The 7,164-nt window shown below is 42.4% G+C and overlaps 1 pseudogene across 1 annotated transcript in view; it reads left to right on the top strand.

Moving 5' to 3' along the window:
- The first annotated feature begins 970 nt into the window (after positions 1-970).
- LOC103266840 overlaps positions 971-7,164 on the top strand; it is a 19,217-nt pseudogene continuing 13,023 nt past the window's right edge. Inside the window, exon 1 of the transcript XR_002482332.1 lies at positions 971-1,067. The product of XR_002482332.1 is annotated as a syntaxin-8 pseudogene (transcript). The remainder of the gene's footprint in view (positions 1,068-7,164) is intronic.

Here is a 7,164-nt window from a genome sequence, read left to right as displayed (position 1 = left end):
TGTGACACATCATCAGGGGAAAATGTAAACAGTACCAAAACACATAATAATAAATCCATCTTCCTCCCCCTCCTTTCTTCAGACTACCAGGTCTCTCTCTCAGATGAAATCACTGTTGCTAGTTTCTTGTGTATCCTTCAAAAAAATAGTCAATTGAATGACAAGAGAAGCATTCTAAAAACTGACTTTTGCTTGGCTTTTTACCACTTAAAATCTCTTGTTCCATATCATAACATGTATCTTTCTCTTCCTTTGCCTGACTGTGTAGTATTCCATTGTATGGATGTACCTTAATTTATCCCAGTTTCCTCCTCTGTGGCAATAAGTATTTTGTTATTATAAACAGCACAGCAAAACAAGCACATTACACAAATTATTATTTGTGCACATTTAAGTAAATCATTTTATATAAACCTGCTGAATAAAGAGGTATATGTGTTTATTCTCAATTAACTAAACCTATCAGGCTTTCCAGCAATAACAAAGTATCCAAGTATGTATCTGCCCACAGCAACTCCCATTCAATGAGTTAAGATTTCACTCTCCCCTTAGAGAGCCTTAACTCGTTTATTTATTTACATCTATCCAGTCTTTTGAGGGTTTTTTGTTTTTGTTTTGTTTTTTGGTGATGGGAGGAGGATGATGTCAAGAGAAATAAGCCATGAAATCCAATTTATGAAAGAGTTGACTGAAATGTGGCAAATTCAGGGACACTGCTCCCATCTCAAAAGTACCCCCTGCAACAATATCTGCTTTCTCACCCAGGAGGTCTCTCACATTTTCATTTTTGCAAATAATCAGTAGGGAGGAAGGGGACAGCCTCTCCTCTCTCTACTCTTTCCTGGAGAGAAGAGGACATGAGGGGGAGAGGAAGGCATAGATAACAGAGATCCCTTCAACTCACATACCTAAGGAGTTCATGCCCTGAAGCCTCCTCGGAAATAATGCAAAGATCTGTCACCAATCGCAGATGCACGGCCTCACAGAAAGCCCACTTGAGCTGGGAGGGGAAGTCGTTCCCTGCAGATGCTCGGATGAAAACGAGATAAATAGTGAACTCTTTGAAGGTAATTTATCCACCCCTCACTACCTGCCTTCCCAGATACACAGACAATCCTGTGTTTGCCACAAGCAAAAAAGAAAGGTGAGATAGGTAGCAATCCCTTCGAGGCTGCCCCGGTCAACTTTATCAAAATGATAAAATGTTTTGGGTCTTGGCAGCCCCCTGGGTTGACTCTGGGTTGAGCTTCTTGAGGTATTAAGGGGTGAAAGAGGTGAGCACGCAGCTCTTCCTGGAGTGTCCCAATGGCATCTCTTGTGTCGCTGCTGATAGCATTTTTATCAAGATAAATCTAGTGCTGCTCAGGAAGGATATTAATAAATTATCTAGTAATGAAAAATGTGAGAGGAACCATACTCTTACATCAGTCCTGTGATGATTACTTTGATAGATGCACTGGCAAGATTTCCTCGACAAGGCAGAAATGAGAAACATGACACATAAACCTTTAAGGGTGACCTCAGAGGAAAACAGAAGTTGCTGAATGATACAGAAGCAGAAAAGGGAAAGCCGGAGCTCCGAGGCTCTGGTGTCAACTGCCAGATGGATGGGCTCCGCTGATCAACTGATCACTAAGTTTGCTGTCAGAAGCAGAAAGGGGAGGAGAATAGAGAAATGAAAGGGAGAGGACCGGACACAAAAGACAAGTGTAGTCATAAGAACGTGGGCTCGAGGTTGGAATGGACATGGACTGGAATCTCAGCTCTTCCCAAAAAGTTGCTAAAACATTGTAAACCTCAGCTTCCTCATCTGTCAATGAAGAGTATGGTTAATAACACTAAAATTGCAGAGTTGCAAGGGATTGCATACAATAATAATTAAAAAGCTTTTGGAAGTAGTAAGCACTCAATAACTATGAGAGAAGCAGGAACTAAGATGAAGATGTTAAAGGGAGAAACCTGAGTTTTTTTGTTTGTTTGTTAGTTTGTTTGTTCTTAGCATTCCTTGACACAAGTCATTGAGTCCTTGCTGCCCTGTTAGATGCTAGAAATGCTAACTGAGCATGGCTTCATCACATAAGGAATACAAAGTCTGGTGTGGGAAACAAGTTTTTATACAAGTAATCAAAGTGTGGTAAGGGTTGGGAGAAAGGTAAGCAAGTGGGAGCTTACAGGGTGGTCTTTGAGTCAGACTGAGGGAAGCCTTGCTTGCAGAGGTAAACTTGAAATGGAATTTTGCAAGATAAAGAAGAATCAATGGAGTGATGAAAGGAAAATGCTAAAGGTGTTTCTTGTGGTCAAGTAAAAAATCATAGCAATGTGCACCATGTGATTTGGTGTGATTGCCATATAGAATGGAAACCAGGGAGCATTAAAAAAGAGAACATGGAGAAATAGACCCCAGCCAGATGAACTCAGTCACTCTGAGCATGCATGCAATAACATTGGAAGGAATCCCCGGCTTTTTAGCACCTGTTTCTCCTCTATGTTAGCAACTGCTCCTTGATTCACTTTCAGAGACTTTCCTCTCCAGAATTCCCATTGATTTGTGAACTGCAGAACTGCACACAGAAGCTGGGGGCAGGGTGGGAGAACAGACACAAACTCCCCTGAGGCGTGCTCACCTGCTAATTCCTTTCACCTGAGCCTTCGGCAAGTACACAGTGCAGCTCACTGAAGACCTGGGGGGCATATGGACTAAGAGTCATCTTCAGAAATGTGAAAATATACAGGTAGTCTGGAGAACAGAGAGAGTTCTCCAAGGTCCAAAGAGCTGGCGCCTTGGTAGTAAAGCAGAGAGAGATCTAAGAAGTCATGCTGGGACTCAGATCCTGAACCCTGCTGAAGGGAGAATCTTGATCTCACCTTCAAAACATCTAAAACCAATGTGGTAAGCTGAAGCAAGTCAAAGCTGCAACTCAGCCCAAATCCGGTCACATTAGAATGAGATTAAAGAGGGTAAACTCTCTTACTCTATATTAGAAATCTGAGAGATGAAAGAATAAATCCTTTTCTGGGGTACTAATATTTAATTCAGGTTCTATTTATCTCTTACACACAATTCTAAAGCATCTAAAATATTTCAATGTTTTATATATGCATATTCATATATTTTAAAATAAAAAACTGACTTAAATTAGAAAAAAAGTGATCAATAAACCCACAGATGATTCAAATGTTAGAATTAGCATAAAAGCACTTTAAAATAACTACTACCAATATGTTAAAGCATCTGTTGACAGGCCAGGGTCTGTAAAATATTTAAAGAGGTTTATTCTGAGCCAAATATGAGTGACCAAGGGATAGTCACAAAAGGTCCTGAGAATGAGTGACTAAGGTGGTTGAATTACAGCTTGGTTTCATACATTTTAGAAGTGATCGGTAAAAAACATAAATCAATATATGTGAGGTTTACATTGGTTGGGCCTAGAAAGTGGGACATATGGAAGGGGGGATGGGGGGGAACACTTAGAGGTCATAGGTGGATTCAAAGGCTTTCTGATTGGCAATTGGTAGAAAGAGTTAATCTCTGTCTAAAGAATTTGGAATCAGTAAAAGATTGAGTTAAGATAATGGAGGTTGTGGAAGCCAAGGTTGTTGCCATGCAGCTGAAGCCTCTAAACAGTAGATTTCAAAGAGAATAGGTGATAAATGTCTTAAAAGGTGTCAGACTCTTCCTAAGGAGGGGAATTCTCTACAGATGCAAATTTCCCGAAACTGCTTTGCAGGGCCACTTCAAATTATGTCAAATAAACATATGTTGGGGTAAAATATTTTTATTTCCTTCATGGTCTGCTATCTGTTATGTGATGCTATACCAGAGAGAGGATGGAATTTGGTATTTTACTGTCACAGAGTCTGCCCTGTCAGTCTTATGATCTCTAATTTAATGTTAATGCTAGTCAGTTGTGCCTAAAACTCCACCAGGGAAAGGGTCTAGCAGGCATGTCTGACCTCCTTTTCCACCATCACCTGGAATTTAGCTTTTCAGGTTTCCTTCAGTTCAGAAGAGGTTTGTTCAGTTGGTTGGAGGGCTTAGAATTTTATTTTCTTTCACACATAGTGGAAAAAAGTGAAAATATGCATGAATAGAAAAAAAATTTCAACAGGGAAATTAAAACACTATCAAAGAAACAAATGGAAATATTAGAACTGAAAAATATAATAGCTTGAAGGAAGAATTCATCAAATGAACTTAACTGTAGGCTGGACATAGCAGAAAAAATAGCATAAAATGTAAAAGTCAAGTTCCAGTAAGATGGCGACGGCATAGGTGGAACTGTGACATTCTCGGAAAGTGAGTTCCCAAAAAGACTCTTACTTTCTTTCCCCCACCTCCCCTGCCCACCACCAGTCACACCAGTCCAAGGCCCAGAGACCCTCAGTCCCACGTGAGGCCGGCTATTGCGGCCCCTCGGCTGCTGCTGCTCCACCATAGGCAGACCTGGGCTCCCGCCGTGCAGAGATCCCAGCTCCCTCCCTGGCTACATCTCACCCGGCCCCAAGCTGCCACCTGTGTAGGTCCTTGGATACTGCCTTGTGGAGATCTGGGTTCCCTTGCGGGTTACACTGATCTGCCCAGTACCCAGCCGCTGCCAGCTCCCTCCCTGACTGGGCTCCCAGCCCAGCTGCCCAGTGCTTGCTCCTCAGAGTTCCAGCTCCCCGCACTGGGTTCTAGGCCCCTGCCCAGCCCTATTTCAAGCCGCCGTCACCCAGGGAGGCTCTAGGTGCCCACCCCTCAGAGATATGAGTGCCACTTCTGGCTGAAGTGCCCTGTGTGGGGCCCAAAGCCACTGTCACCACTCACCACCTGCCCTTCAGAGCTCTGGTCCCACTCTTGCGCTGGCTGAGGCACCCAGTGTGGGACCCTACGGTTGTGTAAGGGAATAGTATATCTTAAGGAGGTGCTGACCAGCCACTCTCAGCTCTCAGCTCCAGAAGAGGAAATTCCCCAGCTCCCTCCTCCACCCCAGACCACTGGTGGCACATCAGATCAGCTGTTCCACTGATCCCTGGTGCCTGACACACCACCACAGCCCGTCATAGCGGATCGCCCATGGACCCAGATGAGTGGAGAGAAAGGACGGGTGGAGAGAAAGGATCCGCGAAAGAAGAGCTGCCCACCTTGACCATTTTCCAGGCAGAGATTTGCATTGCTCCACCCACCTACGAGCAGCCTCCACCTTGGTTTCCAAGGTAATGTCACTAAACAGGTGACGAAAGCCCCTCGCCTATGCTGAATCAGATACAGGCAACTCAGCCATCGCAGACTTCTCAGGTAGCAAGCCAAGGGAACAAACCCAAGCTGGGAGTAAACTTATCTGCCTGCAATGAAAACAAAGGGGAGAGGCTAGAGATCAGAGCTGAAGAGACTTTAGACACTCAGGAAACATTCCAGAGCTAGTCTGGTTTCTTATTTTGACTTTTGAGTTTGTTGTTTTGACTGTTTTGCTCACTTTTGTTTGCTTTTTGATTTAGACTACCTGTTTGTGTTGGGGAAAAACACATCAAAAGGCATGATTTTATTGGACTGTCTTTGTGTCAATACCAGTATGTTTTAGGGAATTTTGTTTGTGTGTCTGTTTTTCACTCTTTTCTGGCCTTGTGTCTCTTTTTCACCCGTTAGTTGGCATGTATGTCTGTTTTCCCTCTCACATTTCTCTCTTTCTAACTTCCCCTTGATCCCCCCTTCTTCCATTATTTTCCTTTTTCATACCTTCTTTTGTTCCAGGGAGTAAACCTACACCCCGTTGCACAGACAGACTGTAAGGCAGTGGGAAATAGGTTCCAGTGTATCCATACACCTATTGGTGGTTACTGGGATCAGCAGATAGATTCTGAATCACAGCTTTCCCCTCAATTAAACCTCAAAACTGCAAAAATACAGGCCCCAGCCCACACTCCAGCCTCAAAAGTGAACAAAGCCATAGCACCCTCATAGGGAAGAACAGGAGATTGAACAAAAGAAGTAGCAGCAGCCCCTCCTTCCCTGAAAAGCAGAATTAAAGAAGGGGAGAGAAAGGGGGAGAGAGAGAAATATCTACACAAATGAAGAAAAGCCAAAAGAAGAATATGGGTCTCTCCCAGACCCCTGGGAGGGCAGACACTGAGAAAACTGACTTTGGAATGCAAACAATGAAGGGTCCCCAGAGTGACTGGTCTCAAACTACAAACCTAGATATCAAGACATTAATGGAGAGATTAAAAAGAATTGAGGAGAGACAAGAAGAAACTAGGAAGGAGTTGATAATTGAGAGAACAGTAATAAAGAATACTGTGAATGAAATAAATAACAAACTGATAAGCATGGAAAGCAGAATTAGCCAAGCAGAAGAAAGAATCTCAGAGCTTGAGAACCAAAATATAGAACTAACACAAACTGTCAAAAACATAGAAAAGAAGCTTAAAAAGACAGGAAAAAACCTTCAAGAGATGACCAATTACTTCAAGAGACCAAATTTAAGAGTAATTGGACTTCTGAAACAGAAAGAGAAGCAGAGGCCACCTTGGAACAAATATTCCAAGAGATTATTGAAGCAAACTTCCCTCATCTCATCAGTGATGTGAAAATTCAAACACAAGAGATTCAGAGGACCCCTGCGAGACAACAGATGAGAAGACCAAGTCCCAGATACATAATAATTTGCCTAAACAAAGTAGGTATAAAAGAAAAAATCCTAAAGGCAGCAAGAGAAAAAGGCCAGATCACCTACCATGGAAAACCAATTAGAGTAGCAGATTTATCTACAGAAACCCTGCAGGCTAGGAGAGCTTGGAGCCCTATCTTCAAAGTTCGAAAAGATAAACAATTTCAACCAAGAATAACCTACCCAGCCAAGCTAGGCTTCATCAACAAGAGAGAATTAAAATCTTTCCCAGATATCCAGTACTTAAAAACTAATGCTGCCACCCAACCAACTCTACAAGTAACACTTAAGAAAGTACTAAACACAGAAGAAAAGGAAAAAAAGAACAACAACGTTCTTCACAAGAGTACAGGAAAAAAGAGTAAAACACACATGAACCAACCCCAAAACTAAAAGAAAGACAACAAACAAAGAGGAACAACAACAAAAACTCTATAAGAACTCTATGATAGGGACCAACTCCCACATTTCAATAATTAGCCTGAATGTGAATGGACTAAATGCACCACTGAAAAGA

The sequence above is a fragment of the Carlito syrichta genome, unplaced genomic scaffold, assembly GCF_000164805.1.
Source record: "Carlito syrichta isolate Samal-C Ts95f unplaced genomic scaffold, Tarsius_syrichta-2.0.1 Scaffold307346, whole genome shotgun sequence".
Lineage (NCBI taxonomy): Eukaryota > Metazoa > Chordata > Mammalia > Primates > Tarsiidae > Carlito > Carlito syrichta.
The sequence above is the reverse complement of the archived record's forward strand: the minus strand, read 5'-3'. Positions and strand labels throughout refer to the sequence as shown.